Below are 19,933 nucleotides of genomic sequence, written 5' to 3'. Positions count from 1 at the left end.
GGCCGGCTTGGAACTCACTATACCGCTTGTAAACATTTTTTTTTAGACATTGTCTGATCTCCAAAGGCTTTCTGCACCATCCTCAACGTATCCGCAGCAGAAAATTGATAAGCCCGTAAACAAAATTTAATGCAAATTCTTTGCTCAACAAATTTCGACATCGCAAAAAACGAAAAACCCACTTTTAGCAGCTCCCAAAACGACACGTATCTCAAACACTAATGAATATTTTGACATGAAATTTGACATAAATGTGACTGACAGTACAACAAACATAAAAAAATAATTCTCCAAATCCTTCGACGCGCAGTTTAAATTCAAATGTCACCTTATTTTTTGTATGTTGAAAATATTTGACTGCTTTGTATGCCGCTAATAGTTTACGATCGTAAGTGCTGTATCTTGTTTTTGTTTCGGTAAGGCGTTCGGAGTAAAAACCTAGAGGTTGCCACTGGTCGTTGTCGTGTTGTTGTAGTACAGCTCCTACCGCAGTTCCAGATGCATCCACCGTCAAACTGAGTTGCGCCCTGGGTTTTGGGTAAGCGAGTAAAGTTGCTATGCACAAGTCGTTTTTGCATTGTTGAAATGCCTCCTTTGCTTCAACTGTCCAATCAACTGGCGATGTGTCGTTTTTCTTGTTCCCTTTTATGAGGTTGAATAATGTCATTTGCCTTTCTGCGGCGCAAGGCAAGAATCAGCGAAAAAGGTTTAACATACCGAGAAAACGTCGCAAATCACATGCTCTCGAAGGTAAGTTGAAATTTTGAATTGCCCGTACTCGTTCTTCTGGGGGTGAAATTCCACTGCTGTTTATTTTGAAACCTAAAAATTTAACTTGCGGCTGACCTAGTATGCATTTCGAACGGTTGATAATAAGGCCGTACTCGCGTAGCTTTTTAAATACTAACTGTAGATGATGACGATGTTGATTCATATCCTTCGATGATATCAAAATATCATCGACGTATGGCCAGGCGAAGTCGTATTCACGGAAGATATGGTCCATGAATCTTTGGAACGTTTGACTGGCATTCCTTAAACCAAAGCACATAAACGGAAATTTAAACATGCCGAATGGCGTTTTAATTGCAGTCTTTGGTATGTCGTTCGGCTTCACAGGAATCTGGTGGTAGGCCCGACGCAGATCAAGTGTGGAAAAAATTTTGCAACCGTGCAGGGAATGAGTGAAAGCGTGCAGGTGTGGCAGGGGGTACCTTACAGGCTCGGTGACGACGTTTAGTCGCCTGAAAACCCGACAAGGCCTCCACTCGCCGTTTTTCTTCTTTGTCATGTGCAGCGGGCTTGCCCATGGGCTGCGCGATGGACGACAGGTGCCTGCGTTCAGCAAGAGTTGTATCTCGGCTTTTGCGGCTTTTAACTTCTCGGGAGATAAGCGTCTCGGTTTGGAGAAGACTGGTGGTCCTTTGGTGACAATATGATGCATGACGAAGTGTTGTGGTTTCTTGACTGAAAAGTTTTCTATTTTTTGATATTAAACACAGTCTGCTGGCGTTTGTGACGTCGTCGATAAGTTTGCGTTGTCGTAGATTGTCAGCTAAGTTGAAATGCGATAGAAAATCAGCTCCGATGATGACACATCGGCAATGATAAAATTCCAGGAATATTGGCGGCATAGACCCAGATTGAGGAACATAGTTTTTTCGCCGTAAGTTTTTATGGTGGGCTTGTTTGCTGCGTAGAGGTAGTTGTTTTTGTCCTGTTGTTGCGTCGGTGGAATTACGCTGACTTCAGCTCCCGTGTCGATGAGAAAATTTATTGTGGATTTTTTGTCTCGAACGATTTAGCGGCGGTTTTTATTGTTGAGCCTGTCGTCGACCGCCATTGACGACAGACTAGTTAGTTTAACGTTTTTACACAAGGGCTACGACATTTTTTGGCATCGTTACCAAATTTGTGGTGGTACCAGCATAAACCATTCGAATTGTTGTTTTGCATGCCAGAACGTGACGGAGGACGGTTTCTGCTGCGACTTCTATGCCGACGATTTATGTTCGCCTAGCTGCTGCTCGATGCTGGATTGATTGCGTGTTGCTGTATCTGGAGTTTCCACCACGTGTACGTGTGAGGTGTCGCTAACCTCACATATTTTGTCCGCGAGCAGGGCAACTTTGTGGAGCGGTTCGTTGCTGATAGAAATTATTAGTCGCATGTTGGAAGGTAACCGACTCATCCAAATTGACTTTAGTATATTATCCTATTATCCTCTTGGAGGCAGGTCGGTGCTACATAAAGTGGTTCTCCTTCAGGGTGCGACCGGACAGCCCCGTCGCTGGATGCTTCCGCTGTATGGGATTTGATCATAGAGTGGCTGAGTGTAGGGCTAGATCAGATGTCTGCCGGAGGTGCGGTCAAGAAGGCCACAAAGCTGCCAGTTGCGTCAATGCGCCACATTGTCACAACTGTGAGTTTAAGGGTAGGCCAGCTGGGCATCTAATGATGTCAGCTGTCTGCCCTATATATTGTGGCATTGTTGAGCGTGCCCTCGCCAGACACTGATGGGTGGGATCATCCAGCTTAACTGTCAGGGCTCCTATGCCGTGATATGTGAGTTGGGGGGTTGTATGGTAGAGGGTGGGTGCGGTATTGCTCTACTCCAGGAGCCCTACGCCACCAATGGTGTGGTTCAGGGTCTTCCTGGGGGTTTTAGGGTCTTCACTGATCTTAGAGCTAACGCCGCAATAGTTGTGAATAATCCACGCTACGATTGCGTAGTTGTGGATTCTTCACAAATAGGTATATGTGTAGCGATAGATGGGGAGTTCGGTAGGATGATTGTCGCTAGTTTATACTGTAAATATAGCGAGCCCCTAGAGCCCTACCTGGGCTACATGGATAAGCTACTACTACTTGCGAGTAGTAGCCCATTTATCCTAGGGTTGGATGCGAATGCCTCGTCCTCGATGTGGTTTAGTAAGGTATCCCGGCATTCGTCTGGATACCAAAGCCACAGTCGAGGCGAGGCATTAAGCGAATGGGTGGTGGCTAATAGCCTCCACGTTCTGAATGAGCCGAGCGAATGGTATACGTTCGATGGGCCTGGGGGCGTGAGCGACATTGACGTGACGCTTATGAACGAGGCAGCAAGTAGGGCTTTTAGTGTTAGTTGGGAGGTTAGGGGAGGGTGGGGATTGAGTGACCATAATTTGCTTCAAATTGTGGTTACCCTTCGATCCCCTCCCTCACCTTAGTATGAGAGTCCATTGCGGCGATGGCGTACCTCTGGTACTGACTGGAACCAATATGGACTCTTGGTTAGGGAAGCGGTATCCGATGTACCGCTTAGTGAGTTTGAGGAGTTGGGGGTTGACGAGCAAATTGCTCGTCTATACGGGGTAGTTTGGGGAGTAAATGATAGGGTATTTAGGAGGTGTGAAAGTCGTAAGATTAGTAAAATTAAATGGTGGACGCGTGAGCTAACCTTGAAGAGGAGGACTGTCAGGCGTTTGAGGCGAAAGTTTCAACGCGCTCGGCGGTCCAATTCTGATAGGCTGTCCCAGCTTAGGTACGAATTTAGTTGTGCGGATAGGGAATATAAGGAGATGTTGGTGAAAGTAAAGGAAGATGAGTGGAGGAGCTTCGTTAGGGAAAATAGGAACGACCCCTGGGGTCAGGTCTATAGGATCTGCAGGGGTCGTAGGAGGGAGGATATCACCTCTCTTCGCGTCGGTGACACTCTGTTATCGTCGTGGAGAGAATGTGCGGGGGTTCTGTTAGGTGCGTTCTTTCCTAGGTCGGAGGTGCAGGTTCCTCACGCACAAGAGGTGCCTGTCCCTCCATTAGATGATGGGGAGTTGGGGTACGTCTTAGGCCTGGTTAGGTCTAAACGGTCTCCAGGTTTTGATGGTTTGAACGGAGAGATGTGTAAAAGCTTATGGAAGTTCATTCCGGAATACCTGGAGGCCATTTACAATAAGTGCGTCTGGGAGGGATACTTTCCACGCGAGTGGAAAAGTGCTAGGGTTGTTCCTCTCCTGAAGTCCCCTAATAAGGTCAGGAGCGATCCTCGATCTTATCGGGGCATCAGTCTCCTTCCAGTACTTGGAAAAGAGCTGGAAAGGGTCATGGTGGAACGGCTTCAGGAGCTAACGCGGGGTATGTGGTCGGATAGGCAGTTTGGGTTCAGAAAAGGACGCAGTATAGAGGATGCATGGTTTTTTGTACAGAATGTCGTTAGGGAGAATGTCAACAAGTATGTCCTTGGCATATTTGTTGACTTCAAGGGGGCATTTGACTACCTAAGCTGGGATCGAGTGGTGCAACGGCTGGAGGAGCTTGGCTGTCCGGAAATTACTCTTTGGCGGAGTTATTTTTCGGACAGAAAGGCCTCTCTTGTCGGCATGAATGGGAGTGTGGAGATTGGAGTTGTTCGAGGCTGCCCGCAGGGTTCCATCTATGGTCCATATATTTGGAACCTCATGATGGACACTCTGTAAATGTTGTGCGTATGCGGACGACCTCCTTCTTATGGTTGAAGGTCGTTCGAGGGCGGAATTAGAACGGGCGGGAGGAGATCTCTTAAAGATCGTTAATTCTTGGGGTTTAGGTGTGGGGGTTGACATATCGATGGACAAAACGGTGGCAATGCTGCTGAAAGGTTGCCGGTTCGTCCACCGATTGTCCGTGTGAACGGGGTCAGCATCAGATATGTGACGCAAGTCAAATATCTGGGGCTGACCATAAGTGAAAGGATGTGTTTTACTCCACACTTTGCGAACGTGAAGGAGCGACTGCAGGCGACCGTAGGCAAAATGCGACGTATTTTGAGGAGCGATTGGGGTCTCGGACGTCGTGCTGTCCGCACCATATATCGTGGCTTGTTTGTGGCCTGTGCCACATATGGAGCCCCTGTATGGTGGGAGGCAGCCACGACTGTCTTGGGGTCTCAAAAACTCCTCTCAATACAACGTTGTATGATGCTTGCTTGCTTGCCTGTATGTCGCACCGTCTCAACGGATGCGATGCAGGTTTTGTTAGGTGCACCCCCTCTTGACCTGATTGTCATACAGCGTGCTGTTGCATTCAGGTTAAGAAGGGGCTTGAGTGTGTCATTGCTGCGGAATGACTGGATTTGATGATGTGGAGAGGGAGGGATATCTAGGGAGCAAGAGGCTCCTAGATGATAGGGTTAGGTGTAGGTGGCAACAACGTTGGGACAATAGTCCTAACGGCCGAGTGACGTACGAGTACATTCAGGACGCGGGGTTCGTTGAGAATAACCCAGACTTCAGATTTTGTCTGAGTCTGGGTTTTCTGCTTACGGGGCATGGGCCTCTGAATGCATTTTTGCATCAGAGGTACCTATCAGATACGTCAGGGTGTTTTTGTGGGGCAGTTTCAGAAAACTGGTCACACTTAATTGCGGAGTGCCCGATGTACTCGGACATTAGGGATCTGGGTGGTGTGGGGATTAGCTGGACTGTTGGACGAATAGATGTTAGTGGTGTAATCTCCACTAGTCGGAATATCGAACAGTTAGGGTTGTTTGCGCGTGAATTATTTAAGCGGCGAAGGCGGTTAGCTGGAAATAAGGGTTTTAGTTTTTTGTATGAGTGTTGAGTGTTTGCGTTGTGGGTATTTTATGTGTTAGTGGGGTCCAACCTCACCTTCTTTGCTGGCCACCAGTCCGGAGCAGTATGGAAGCTCAACTGGTAGTAGTTTCGGCTACGAAGTCTGACCGGAGACTTAATTCTGGTACCACGGGGAGCAGGAGCCCTTGGAGGTAACTCCAACCTGCTCATGCGGACTGGCCCCTCGGGGAGTATCGTGATGGTTGTGGTTGAAACCCAAATCGCGGGAAGAACTGACTTTGTCAGTTGAATGTGGAGTTGCATTGCAACCGGGTGCCGGACCCAAAGCACGGCAGAGGTTTTAGATGGGCCTCGAACCCGACCAAGGTGGTTAGTGTGTCCATTCCACACTGCCAATTGGTACTGAAAATGCTTAGCATTCTCAGGGCGCTGATCAACGCATTGATTTGATCCGCTGTGCTTTTAAGCGCCGTGGAGTAAGGTTGTCGTCAGCAGGTACCCACGTAAAACACACCGGACGTTTAGTATATTATCGTTGATCTCGCTGCCGGCTAGACTTCGTATTTCGCCCAAGAGCTGTGATGGACGCATATCATCGAGCTCTTGTTCCTGCAGTAGCTTTTTTACACGTTTTTGCATCGAGTCCGCGAATTGTTTTATTATACAATTTTTTAGCGTGGTATACAATTCGCTGTTCGGTGGATTAAGAATTATGTCGCTTATTTGGGCTAGCACGTTGTTTTCGATCACGGCCACGACGGTGAGGTACTTTGTTTTGTCGCTCGTTATGCCCGCCGCAAGGAATTGCAACTCGACCTGCGCCATCCACAGTTCTGGCTTTGCGTGCCAGAATGGTGGGATCCTGATGGAAACTTTGGCCACTTCCACGTTGCGGGTTTGGATGTCCTCTGCCCATTGGCCCCGATGCTGCAAATTCTGTGTTACCTGGCTTACCGCTTCCTCTTCCGTCATTTTTCTTTTTTGTCGGCGTCACCAATATGTGGGATGTCCACAATAATTTTAGATTTATTTTGAATAATTTACTGATACAAAATTTATAATTGAATTTAAATGGAAATGGAAATGGAAATTGAAAAGATGCGACGTGCTTGCAGTCGTGATGATGCGCCAAGAAGAAGGAAAGATGGCGGGTCGTCAAGCTGACAGCTTATCCAGTTTTTGGGTTGCCATATCTATAATCTTTGCAGAGTTGCATTTGGGGTTGCCACAAATATAACTCCCTATCTATCTCACTTAATTTTAGGTGATAGAGGTACAACCGTTAGGTGAACAAAACTATATTACTTTGTAGCAACTGGTTGCAAGAGTCTAATTACTTAAACTTCTATAAATTTAATTGAATATTTCAACTAATTATATAAATACTTAAATTTAAATGAGTATCAATTAACGCATGTTATTTTTTTTACCAGAATATAATCAGCAGAAATCTTGGACAAATTAAGTCAAAATATTAAGACGTGAATTGAATTAAATTTGGCACCAGTTAGATATATTTCTTGGCATTCAATATACATAGTATGTCGGAAAAGAAAACAGTGTTATTTTAAAAACTTTATGAATAGGCTAAGTTATACTAGCATAAACGACAAAAAAATGTTAAGTTCAACGGTGTAAATTATGTTCTACACAATATTTTTAGCCCAAATTGCATTTATATTGTTGAAATATATGTTAATAAATGTTAATAAACTTAGAGCTCTATCTGTTTACTGGTTACAGAAAGAACTTTAAGTTTAGTATCATTTATTAAGATATACTTACATATGTCGGCAGTATACTAATGCCTGGTTTCGCAGTCCATACTTAAGTTGTGCCGAAATAAAATTTAGCTAAGCGTTGTTACAGACTGAGTAGTCATTCGTTTCACAGTAAATGGTAAATTTCTATAAAATTTTATTATGCTATATGGCAACGTTATGGGCAACATATAGTATGTTTTACAAATGTCATCCATAAAAATATGTTTGAAATATTTAAATTATAACGGACAATACATGAATTTGTGAGGAAAGTTATGTCGAAAATGGATGAATCGGAGCCCCTATTGGAACTGGTGGAAAACCAAATCCAATTCCATATTTTTTCACCAAAAATAATTTATTATTTCTTATTATTCTATTTTTCACAAATAATTGAAAAGTCAAAACAATTCAAAACAAAAGTCAGCTGTTACTTAAGCACTGCTTAAGTCTCCCATTTTCGGTACTTAAGCATATCTTAAGTATGAACTGTAAAACAATATTTTCCTGTTTTAGCTTAAGCACTATTTAGATATGGATTGTGAAACCGGGCATAAATGTAGATTTTCCGCTAAAAATTGTGTAGAACATGAGTTTTGTTTTGGATTATTAATAAATGAATTTACCGGAAATTGGACTTTTGGTAGACATTTTAAAGAAAGTGGCGAATTTCGCTTTTTGCTATAAAAAATATTGAAATTTTGAGAATTTTATTCCATTCATTTAAAATTTCATGTCAATCAGTCAAACCATTTTTCAGATACGATGGAGAAAAGTTTCCAAAACACCGTTTTGACAGAAACGCGTTTATGGTTTCAAGGCCGCCACGCAGACCTCCGCACTGGCTTTTCTATCGTAATGTAGACATGTTAAAAAATCAATTTTAGAACAAAGAGAAAACCAATTTTTTCAGCTCATCACTGGGATGACCCTCTTAATCCTTAGAGGAATTAAAAAGGTAAGAAAAAATAAATCAATGAAATGTCATCCGAAATAAGAACACATAATCGGTTAAGAATCGGCCAAAAATGGAGGGTGCCGATTCTTATTTTCTTGGCCGATAATGGCCCATGGGGATGCCAATTATTCGGTCGGACACTGTAATAATATTTAAATAAAACGTATTTTGGCAGGGCGTTATTATTATTTGAAAAATAATGTTGAGATTTGAAACCAAACTTTAATTCTGTAGTGAAGATTTTAATAAAACAAATTTAAAATATTTTATTATACATATGTATATAAACTACCCTCAGGAAATTAATTTCCAAAATCAAATACATACGTATAGTATAATATCCTTCACATACGATGGCTGTCTGATAAATAACCGACCTCAACGTGAAGCTAGCGGCACATCTGAAAAAAAGTTTCTACTTCAAATTGTGCATATTATAATAGCTACTCGCCAAAATTTCAGAAATTTATCTTGCGCAATTATCTATTGACAGTCGTTTTTGTGAGTCTATTTCGGTGATTTCCCCAAAATGGAAAAAATTGAATATCGAGCTGTAATTAAATTTTTATTTTTGAAAGGCAATACGCCTTCACAAATCAAAGATGAGTTGGACTCTGTGTATGGTGACTCTGCACCATCGTTTACCACCGTAAAATTTTGGGCAGCTGAATTTAAACGTGGTCGCAGGAGCTTGGAAGATGATGAACGTCCTGGGCGTCCAAAAACTGTAACCACTAACGATAACATCGCTAAAGTTCATCAATTGGTACTAGACGACCGCCGGATTAAAGTTAGGGAAATAGCTGAGATTATGAAGATGTCAAAAGAACGTGTTTGTCACATATTAAACCAAGATTTGGGCATGAGAAAGCTGTCCGCGCGTTGGATGCCGCGTTTGCTTACGCTAGACCACAAACGTGCGCGCATAAACATTTCCAGCGCTCTGCTTGGAAGGGTTGCAGAGATGGGAGCATCGCTGGGAGAAGTGTTACAAGGAGACTATGTAGAAAAATAAAAAAAAAAATTTGAAAAAGTCGCGTGCATCATGGTTAGGTCGGTTATTTATCAGACAGCCCTCGTAATTCCTTATATTCTTATTAGGATTTCCAAAAATATTCGAACCAAACTTTTGATTTTCTTTCTAATACATGGACAAAACCGAAAGTCACACAAAAAGTTGATTTTTAAGTTAGTTTGTTGTTAAATTAGTAAGTTAGTTTGTTAAATATATCGTACGTAATGCACATATATGTATGTACATATGTATATCAGAATTAAAACCCTATGAAAATTAAATTATGAAATTCATAAGTAGTATGTATTAGAGATGAGCGATATTGTGATTTTTCGATATCTGTGATTTCAGTGATTGCTATTTTCAAATCACTGTGATTTTATATTGCTATTGCGATCGCAACTAAGTCGACGTTCAGACGTCGTTGTTGTTGTTGTAGCGGCAGAGTCTGCCAATTTGACACTGTTTGGCCGAATAAAAGTCCGGGTCTGTTCCACTTACGTAGACCCGACTGTCGTGGGAACGACGGAAACATTTTGTCGTTATTGGCGGCAAATTCTCTTTTGGATCCTGTAACTCGAGTCAAGTTTTTCCGCCTTTCTTTTCACTACATTTTCGCAAATGTTGGAGCGGTTCGGCTACCTGACACTTAGAGCGTATTTCATAGTTCATTTGTATGTTGGTATGATGGCTTCACACATTTCTTAGAAGGAATTAGAACCAACCATTAGAGTGGTTGATAATTTGTTTGTTTAGAATACCCGCTTTTAATATTTTCAAGACCAAATAATTAACGCGAGTTTCCTAATCTTTGGGAAAATATTAAAAACCCGTAATTTTTTTATTCCATCATTTTTTCTGAAATGAATTAGTTACAATTCTTGTTTTCATCACAAAAAGCTTTCAAATTTTGTTTTAACAATAAGTAAAATTAAAAATTTTATTAAAACAAATAAAAATATTCCATTTTGATTATATTTCATCTACCACTTCAAACATCACACTTCACTTCTTTTCCTTGATACATTTCCTGCCATTATTAAAAATTATAAGAACGTTACACTCAAAACTTCAAACCGCTATGACGAAAAATAGCATATACGATATATACAATACCCTGAAGAAAGTTGTTACTTTTCTGCTATTTGCTATTGTGATCGTAATTCACAGGTTCGAACTGCTATCGTAAATCACAGGTTCGCACTGCGATCGCAATCGCAGTTCATAGAAGCGAACTGCTATTTATAAAATGTGATCGCAGTTGCGATTTGCGATTTTTCAATCACAGTGAAAAAATTACCGGTAGTGAAATATCGCTCATCACTAGTATGTATGCAGATACATATCTATGTATATATATAAAAATGAAACCCGTTTTCCGTTGTCACGGCATCACGCGTGAATGGCTGGACCGATTTCACTAATTCTTTTTTTTGTTGTATTTGTTATTATTAGGGGAAGGTTCTTATGTAAAAACAAGTAAGGAAGGGCTAAGTTCGGGTGTCACCGAACATTTTATACTCTCGCATGATAAAGTGATAATCGAGATTTCATTATCCGTCATTTACATATTTGTTTATTTTGGTTCATAATGTATATATTGTATTATACAGAGAAGGAATCAGATGGAAGTCAAAATAGCGTTATATCGGAAGAAGGCGTGGTTGTAAACCGATTTCGCCCATATTTCGTACATATCATCAGGGTGTTAAGAAAATAATAAATACCAAATTTCATTGAGATCGGTCGAGTACTTCCTGAGATATGGTTTTTGGTCCATAAGTGGGCGACGCCACGCCCATTTTTAATTTTTAAAAAAAGTCTGGGTGCAGCTTCCTTCTGCCATTTCTTCCGTAAAATTAAGTATTTCTGACGTTTTTTGTTAGTCGGTTAACGCACTTTTAGTGATTTTCAACATAACCTTTGTATGGGAGGTGGGCGTGGATTTTATCCGATTTCTTCCATTTTTGAACTGTATATGGAAATTCCTGAAGAAAACGACTCTGTAGAGTTTGGTTGACATAGCTATAGTAGTTTCCGAGATATGTACAAAAGACTTAGTAGGGGACGGGGCCACGCCCACTTTTCCAAAAAAATTACTTCCAAATATGGCCCTCCCTAATGCGATCCTTTGTGCCAAATTTCACTTTAATATCTTTATTTATGGCTTAGTTATGACACTTTATATGTTTTCGGTTTCCGCCATTTTGTGGGCGTGGCAGTGGGCCGATTTTGCCCATCTTCGAACTTAACCTTCTTATGGAGCCAAGAAATACGTGTACCAAGTTTCATCATGATATCTCAATTTTTCCTCAAGTTACAGCTTGCACGGACGGACGGACGGACAGACGGACGGACGGACGGACAGACAGACATCCGGATTTCAACTCTACTCGTCACCCTGATCACTTTGGTATATATAACCCTCTATCTGACTCTTTTAGTTTTAGGACTTACAAACAACCGTTATGTGAACAAAACTATAATACTCTCTTTAGCAACTTTGTTGCGAGAGTATAAAAATTACGAAAGTTGCCGGACAACGCCTAAAAACAGTCCTTTTCTTAAGTAAGTAAGTAAGTAAAAATGAATGTTTGTTTGTTAGTAACGCTAAGGCTCGAGAACGGCGAAACCAATCTTCATGAAATTTTCAGAAGTTATTCGCTGAGGATCTGGAAAGGTTCAGAAATAATAAAAAACTTTTCATAAGAAAAAGTCGAAAAATTGGAAATTTCCAAAAGTTGACTTTTTTCATACAATTCTGGTTTCTTTTGTTTTTCAATATTTTGATTTATAAATTATTTGAATCGTTCAATTTCGGTCGCTTGCTCTTTTATTCCCGCTATTTAAAAAAAAAATGTTTGAAAATTATTCAATGAAAACTTTATGTGTGTTTCAAACGAAGTGATCAATTATAAATTGAAATTTGTTACGAAGCCACGAAGAGGTCCCGCTAATATCGGTCGGTGTTCTTTTTGCCATCAACGCCAAGGCACATGAACGAGTACTCCCAGGATGCGATGACATACGTGTGGAATTATGGATCGGAGTCAATCAGCAAGCGATCGTCACGTTGTCACAGCACGACTTTTCAAACAACAATTACGATGTTCTTCTTTGGATGGTGGATAGTGGTTCCACCAGATCAAATTGATAAAATCATTTCTGCGGAAATTCTTGATGCAGAGAAAGATCCAGTATTAATCGAAGTGATGAAAACCAATATGGTTCATGGACCTTGCGGACACCACAATCCCACTTCGGTTTGTATGTCTGTCAATAAATGCATGAAACACTATCCACTTGCTTTTCTTTCGGAATCGCAAACTGGAAATGATGGATATCCACTCTATCGTCGTAGCTCATCAGACGACCATACAACTTAGAGTAGTGAATTTCGAAATTGGCAACATATGGATCGTACTATATTCTCCACTGTTGTCGAATTCACATTCAAAACTCATATCAATGTTTAGTATTGCAGTTTGGTGTAATCTATAAACTACGTTTGTAAGTACGTCATCAAAGGAACCAATATGGCGGTTATTGGTCTTGAACGATGCGGTCGATACGTGAACTGCAATAAAGCGCTTTGTAGGGTATTTACGTTTGCAATTCATGAACGTTTTTCAACTGTTTTGCGTCTTGAAGTTCATTTGGAGAATGGCTAAAGAGTGTTTTTCAACCCAAACACAGCACAGCCAGCGGAAATACTTCCAACAACATTGACATTGACACTGACGAGTTTTTTCTCAACTTGCGTCAGTGATTCGATTGCGAGAACATTGCTCTATTCGGAAATGCCTTGATATTATACATGGAATGCATCGTCGAAGAAATAGTTATGCAGAGAGCAAGGCCAACCAGTAGATTGACATCCAGGTGTGTTCTCAACTAATTCCTTAGGACGAATTTACATAATCCACCCGAAAAACGACGATTGCTAATACCTTCGGTTGCTATTGATAAATGTACGTGGTTCAATTTCATTTGAGTCATTGCGCACTGTGAATGGTAGGGTGTGTGTAACTTTTTTAGAAGCATGAAAGCAATTACAATTGCTGGAACATGATAATAAATGTAATGACACGATGGACGATTCGATAGCTACTTCGCATACCACTGAAGTTCGCACACTTTTCGCGATGACCATTTCGACATATCATCCTTCAAATCCGCGTCAATTTTGGAATACGAACAAAATTACATTGCCGAAGACATTTTACATCGTATTCGATAAGGAAATAGGCAAATTTCGGTTCCAGTGGTTTGATATCAACTCCATCTGCCTTTTGTCATTTCACTTCAACGAAATATGAACTCATCACGAATGTTTATGCCAAATTTGCCAAATTATCGTAATTGCGATTGCATGAGTGCGTGCCAGTTATACGTGGCGTGTTCCCGAGTTGGAATACCATCTTCTCTGTACATTTACGCACCGGAATAGAAACCAAAAAATGGTGTTTATCAAACTGCGTTTCATTGAAAAAAATTTAAAAAAATCGAAAATAAAAGATTTTTAACACAACGTAAATCCAACTTTCTTTTCATTTCAAAACAAATAATTTCACGCAGGACAACGTATGCGGGGTCAGCTAGTTATATGTATATAAAAATGTACAAACATTAGCCAACGACGAGTGGGCGATTGTTGCTGCTTTATGCAATATTAGCAAACCATTTATACCATGTTCAGACCGCCACTTAATCACACGATTTCGGCTGTTGAATGGATTATCCCACTAATCTTAGAAATTTATCAAGACTTCGCCATACAAAAATGACAGTTCAAAATCACTTCATCAGAATGATTTGAAACTGATCCACGCTAAATCTTTCTCTGCGACTTTGATTTTGCGCCATCTGTTGGTCAACTTTGTTTAATTTCGGCTGATTTTGACACTATAAACTGTCAGAATTTAAAACAAGAAAGTAAAACAAAATGTTCGCTGATTACAAATCACAGTACAAAGTAAAAAAAAATATGGAAAAAGCTATAAAAAAGAAACGAGTTATGTGGAGTGAGGCTGCCGAGGCCTACTTAATAGAGGTATGGCAACAAATAATGCCAGAGCTGCGGTCAACGCGAAAAAAAAACCACAATGTCTTATATGATGTTTTTGGCTGGACACGAATACGTCCACCGAGATTAAAATTAAGTTGCACAATTTTACCAACAAATACAGGTAAGTAATAAATTATGAGGTAAACATATAAATTAAATATTTTTTTTTTATTTTTCGACAAGAAAAGCAGAAAATTGGTCCATCGGGTGGCTCTCCTAGTCGGTGGAAATATTATGAGGCGGTACACCAAGCACTAGGCGGATTTAAAAGTTTTTGTTCCACCGAACTTGTGGAGAATAGCATTATGGGTAAGTTTTAAGCGCATTGGATTAGATTCCAATATTCATAATAAAATAAAAAATGTTTATATAATGTTTCTTTACACTTTTATTTGTTTCTTCATTTTCAGTTGACATGGACCCAATTTACATTGAGGCCGATACAGAAGGAGAGTCGTCGCTCCCAAGCCCAGGCGATGGACCTTCAACGTCGCGTGGTTGCGCACGGCCATCGTCAAGTAATGCTGTGAGAAAGAAAAAGCCAGGGTTAACAATAATGGAGGAAATTAAGGATGAAAAGCGTCTTCCTCTCCTACAAGAATACATACATAAGAAGTGAAGGACGCTTTAATCGATTTCCTTCGTCGCCAAAAATAGATTTAAACATTTTTTTGTAAGTTTTAGTTTAAGATATAAGATAAATGATGTATGGAAAAGGAATTAAATATGTGAATGAATTGAAATTTTTTTTTTAGTTTTAGTTTTAAGATATATGTATGTACATATAAATGTAGAATGAAAAATGAATTTAAATATGTGAATGAATTAAAAATATAAAAGTATGAATCAATAAAATATATAAATATCTGTTTTTTTGTACTGGAATTGAATTATGAGATATGTAAGTATGGATCGGTTGAGATTTAATAATATTTCAAAGTTGAATGTAATAACTCACCGAAATACGAAACGAACGCTTGTATTATTTCCTCTGCTCTTGGGTTGAAATTTCCACAAATGTTAGAGACGTTATCTGGCAACTGCCGAGATTCGTTTTCGATTTGTTGTGCTGCAATCCACTTTTCATTATTTTCCTCATTTAAAAAGTTAAATGACCGAAAGCATTCTCCACCACTCTTCGGCATTTCGAGAGTACATATGTAGTTGCATTTTTTTTTATCCAAAGGTTGGTTTACACAAAACGGGTACGGTTTCATCAAGTGTTCATCAAATTTGAACGCAGAGTCGCCCAACAAAACGACTGGAACATTAACTGACGATATTTGTCCACTCATTCCTTTAAATATAGTAGATTGTACCAACTCGCTTTTTAAAGATGATCTCTCAAATATTGAAGAGTCAATACAACATCCTGGACTACCAACGTTGATGTATGTATATAAAGCGACATCTATAACATTAAAGAAATACATTAGGTGTTTAAAAGAGCTTCATGAAAAAACTTACCTTGCATCTACTAAAGCCAAAAGAACTGTGGCAGCCTTTGTAATTGTAGTAGTCAACAGCATCTTCTGCAGCTGGGCGAACTTCAATATGACAATCATATAAAACTTAAAAAAATATAAATACTCCAATGTAAAAAATTTAACTTATTACCTATAGCTCCTAACACTTGAGGGAAACCCAATGACTCAAAACCATTTAAATACTCGCGCAATTGAATTTCGTTCATTGGGAATTTCTTCAAATACAAAGGCCACAAACATCGCCAGACTTCATGACAGAAATCAATTAGAATGGAGCAGACAGTGTTTTTACCAACTCCGAACATATTTCCAATTGTTCGGTATTCTGCAGAAGAGCCAAGAGCATATAAAGCAATAGCAACGCGTTTCTCTAATTGAATTGCTTTCCGGTAGTTAGTGTTTTTCTTCTCCAAGCCTTTCAACATAATACACAATTAAATGAAAGAATTGCGCTTCAATCGGAAGTTGTTTTTAAAAAATGCATCTGAATTCGCCTGGCAGTCGACATCCCAAAACGTTTGGCCACGAGTCTGAATTATATACACATTATAATTAAACGAAGTTATAATACCAATATTTACATATGTACTTGCCTTTATCAAAATAGACCTTGTTGAATTTGCTACATATAGCCTACACAATTTTATGCTCTCGCAACAAAGTTGCTAAAGAGAGTATTATAGTTTTGTTCACATAACGATTGTCTGTAAGTCCTAAAACTAAAAGAGTCAGATATAGGGTTATATATACCAAAGTGATCACGGTGACGAGTAGAGTTGAAATCCGGATGTCTGTTTGTCCGTCCGTCCGTCTGTGCAAGCTGTAACTTGAGTAAAAATTGAGATATCATGATGAAACTTGGTACACGTACTTCTTGGCTCCATAAGAAGGTTAAGTTCGAAGATGGGCAAAATCGGCCCACTGCCACGCCCACGAAATGGCGAAAACCGAAAACCTAAAAGTGTCATAACTAAGCCATAGATAAAGATATTAAAGTGAAATTTGGCACAAAGGATCGCATTAGGGAGGGGCATATTTGGAAGTAATTTTTTTGGAAAAGTGGGCGTGGCCCCGCCCCCTACTAAGCTTTTGGTACATATCTCGGAAACTATTATAGCTATGTTAACCATCAACCAACTATGTCGTTTCCTTCAGGCATTTCCATATAGAGTTCGAAAATGGAAGAAATCGGATAATAACCACGCCCACCTCCCATACAAAGGTGATGTTGAAAATCACTAAAAGTGCGTTAACCGACTAACAAAAAACGTCAGAAACACTAAATTTTACGGAAGAAATGGCAGAAGAAAGCTGCACACAGGCTTTTTTAAAAAATTGAAAATGGGCATGGCGTCGCCCACTTATGGACCAAAAACCATATCTCAGGAACTACCAATATAATTAATTTCACAGCAGAATAAAAAAATATGTAAATGACGGAAAATGAAATCTCGATTATCACTTTATCATGCAAGAGTATAAAATGTTCGGTGACACCCGAACTTAGCCCTTCCTTACTTGTTAGTGCTACGTATTCATACAGCAAACGTTTCATTGCTAAGCGGTTAGAATCAAACAATTATCAAATTATTTCCATTGAGCGGAGATAATTTAGAAAAAAGAAGACAATTTTTATAACAAGGTACGACATTACAATGTTTTCCTTTAATAAATACTTTGATGTTTATAGCTGAATGTCCAAAACATCTGAGTTATAAATCACCAACGGCAGTAAGAACACGTTTGGGTGATGAAATGCTTAAATGTAATCTAATCTTTGAAATTTTCGGTCTGAACATAGTATTAGAGATGATACAGTAAGCAATTGTGATTAATCGTATTGCACAGGTTCGCTCGTAATACCAATCGCAAATGGTCTTTTAGATGTGTATAGACACTTGCGAAATATTTTCAAACACCATCAAAAAGTGATTGAAAATTTTCAATGGAATTAGAGTTTTTGTAGTTTACAACACAGCAATACACTTACGATAGCTACTTTTCTCGACCCCAGATTCAAATTAGTGGCGTTAACTGATAAATCGGCAGCACATAATATAAAAAAAATGTAAAACGTTATCTAAGAGAAATGCAAAGAGAAGAAATTGAATTTCAGACTGAAAGAACAGTAGAAAATGTGGAACAATTAGTACCAATATGGAATTCTTTAGTGTTTTAGCCCCCTCCGTCTTGCGAGAGAATTTTTTCCAAAGCGAGGCAAATTCTAAGTGATCGTCGGTCAAGATTAAGCGAAAGGAATACTGAATCCCGCTATATGGCACAGAGGCATTGACGATGACAACATCTGATGAGTCGACGTTACGAGTTTTCGAGAGAAAGGTTCTGCGAAAGATTTATTGCCCTTTGCTCGTTGGCCATAGCGAATATCGCATAGGATGGAACGATGAGCTGTATGATATATAGGACGACATAGTTCAGCGAATTAAAAGACAGCGGCTGCGCTGGCTAAGTCATGTCGTACAAGTACGTATGGACGAAAACACTCCAGCTCTGAAAGTATTCGACGCAGTACCCGCCGGGGGAAGCAGAGGAAGATGAAGACCTCCACTCCGTTGGAAAGACCAGGAGGAGAAGGACCTGGCTTCACTTGGAATCTCCAAATGACGTCACGTTGCGAAAAGAAGAAAAGTTTTGCGCGCTGTTGTGAACTCGGCTATAATCGCGTAAACGGTAGCGCCAGTAAAGAAGAATTTGGCATAGGAGATCGCATTACCAAGGGACACCTGTGGGCAAAAAATGTTGAAAAAGAAAGATTGGCACCGGTCACTAATAATTTAGTTTGCATACATATGTCAGAAACTACTTAAGATGCAACAACCAAATTAGCCTAGCGCAATCGGCTGGCAACCCGTCACACTACCCATATAACGGTACTGTTAAAAACGACTAAAATTGCGATAAATCAGTAACAAACAGACACATTGAACTTTACCCCCGAAATGGTATGACAGGGCTTTAATGAAGTCGGGATCAAAATTTGTCGAAGGCGGTGGCCGCCCACTTTTAGTTGAAAACATATATGTATGTATGTATTTCGAGACCCGCTCAACCGATGTTAAGCAATGTTGGTATATGGCATTTCACTGACTTTTCTATATTACGGTGTAAAAATGAGTGAAATCGGACAACAACCACCCCTACTTCCCATATAACACAATTTTAAATTTCATTTCATTCTTGCACCTTCCTTCCTTTGTAAAAATCAAGAAGCAATTAATATGTATGTATATTGAGATAAAACTTTGCATGAAAATTTGGGACACTACGGAGAGTTCCGCGTGCATCCGCGCTTGCTAACAATCCTTCTGTACCTGAAAGTATTGTCCCCGGCTTGCAAGTTGCAAGAGTATGAAATGTTTGGTTATACTCGAGCTTAGACGTCTTAGACCCTCGGTTACTGCGAGAGATAAGTTGATTGATCTTATTGAGAAAGATAGAATCATTGCTTGTGCCGGGGCGAATTGTACTACACCGCTTACGTTCAAATTAGAGGTTTACAGACATACACAGGGTGTAATCAGTGCTACATGAGATCCATCAAAGCATCTTATTACTTCTGAATTTTTGCACAAAGTGAAGCTCCACATAGGATACAAACAAAACATTGGCACAATTCCGATTTCTTTGGCGCCACGATTTGGAGGTAGATACCTTTGGAAAGAGGAAGTCCTCCTGATTATAGGGTCCGCAAACGCTTAGTTCGCTTCGCAAAAAAAGCTATTTCACCACGATACACACTTTATTCACATTTTTTCTTCAAATTAATTAAATTACACTATAATCTTTTAAATAAATCCCCATTTTACACTTTTAGCAGGTTTTTTTACTTAAAAAATATTTATTTTAAAAATTACATTTTACACTCGTTTGAACCTCATTTGTTTACCAAAAATTACGACGAAATGGAGCGCTGCCATGTGATGATAAGGCAATTCGCTCAAATTCCTCTTTTTCGCAAAAATTCCTCTATTCATGCATATGGATATTTTCTTTTTTAAATTTATTAAGCAAATAAGTAATATTATATACATGTATTAGTAATATTATATAATAATATTACGTACTAAAGTGT

At 39.6% G+C, this 19,933-nt stretch overlaps 1 pseudogene; it reads left to right on the top strand.

Moving 5' to 3' along the window:
• Positions 1–14,230: 14,230 nt before the first annotated feature.
• Positions 14,231–15,203, top strand: LOC125777578 (uncharacterized; annotated as a pseudogene).
• The last annotated feature ends 4,730 nt before the right edge of the window (positions 15,204–19,933 follow it).

The sequence above is a fragment of the Bactrocera dorsalis genome, chromosome 3 (assembly GCF_023373825.1).
Source record: "Bactrocera dorsalis isolate Fly_Bdor chromosome 3, ASM2337382v1, whole genome shotgun sequence".
Classification (NCBI taxonomy): Eukaryota; Metazoa; Arthropoda; class Insecta; order Diptera; family Tephritidae; genus Bactrocera; species Bactrocera dorsalis.
The sequence above is the reverse complement of the archived record's forward strand: the minus strand, read 5'-3'. Positions and strand labels throughout refer to the sequence as shown.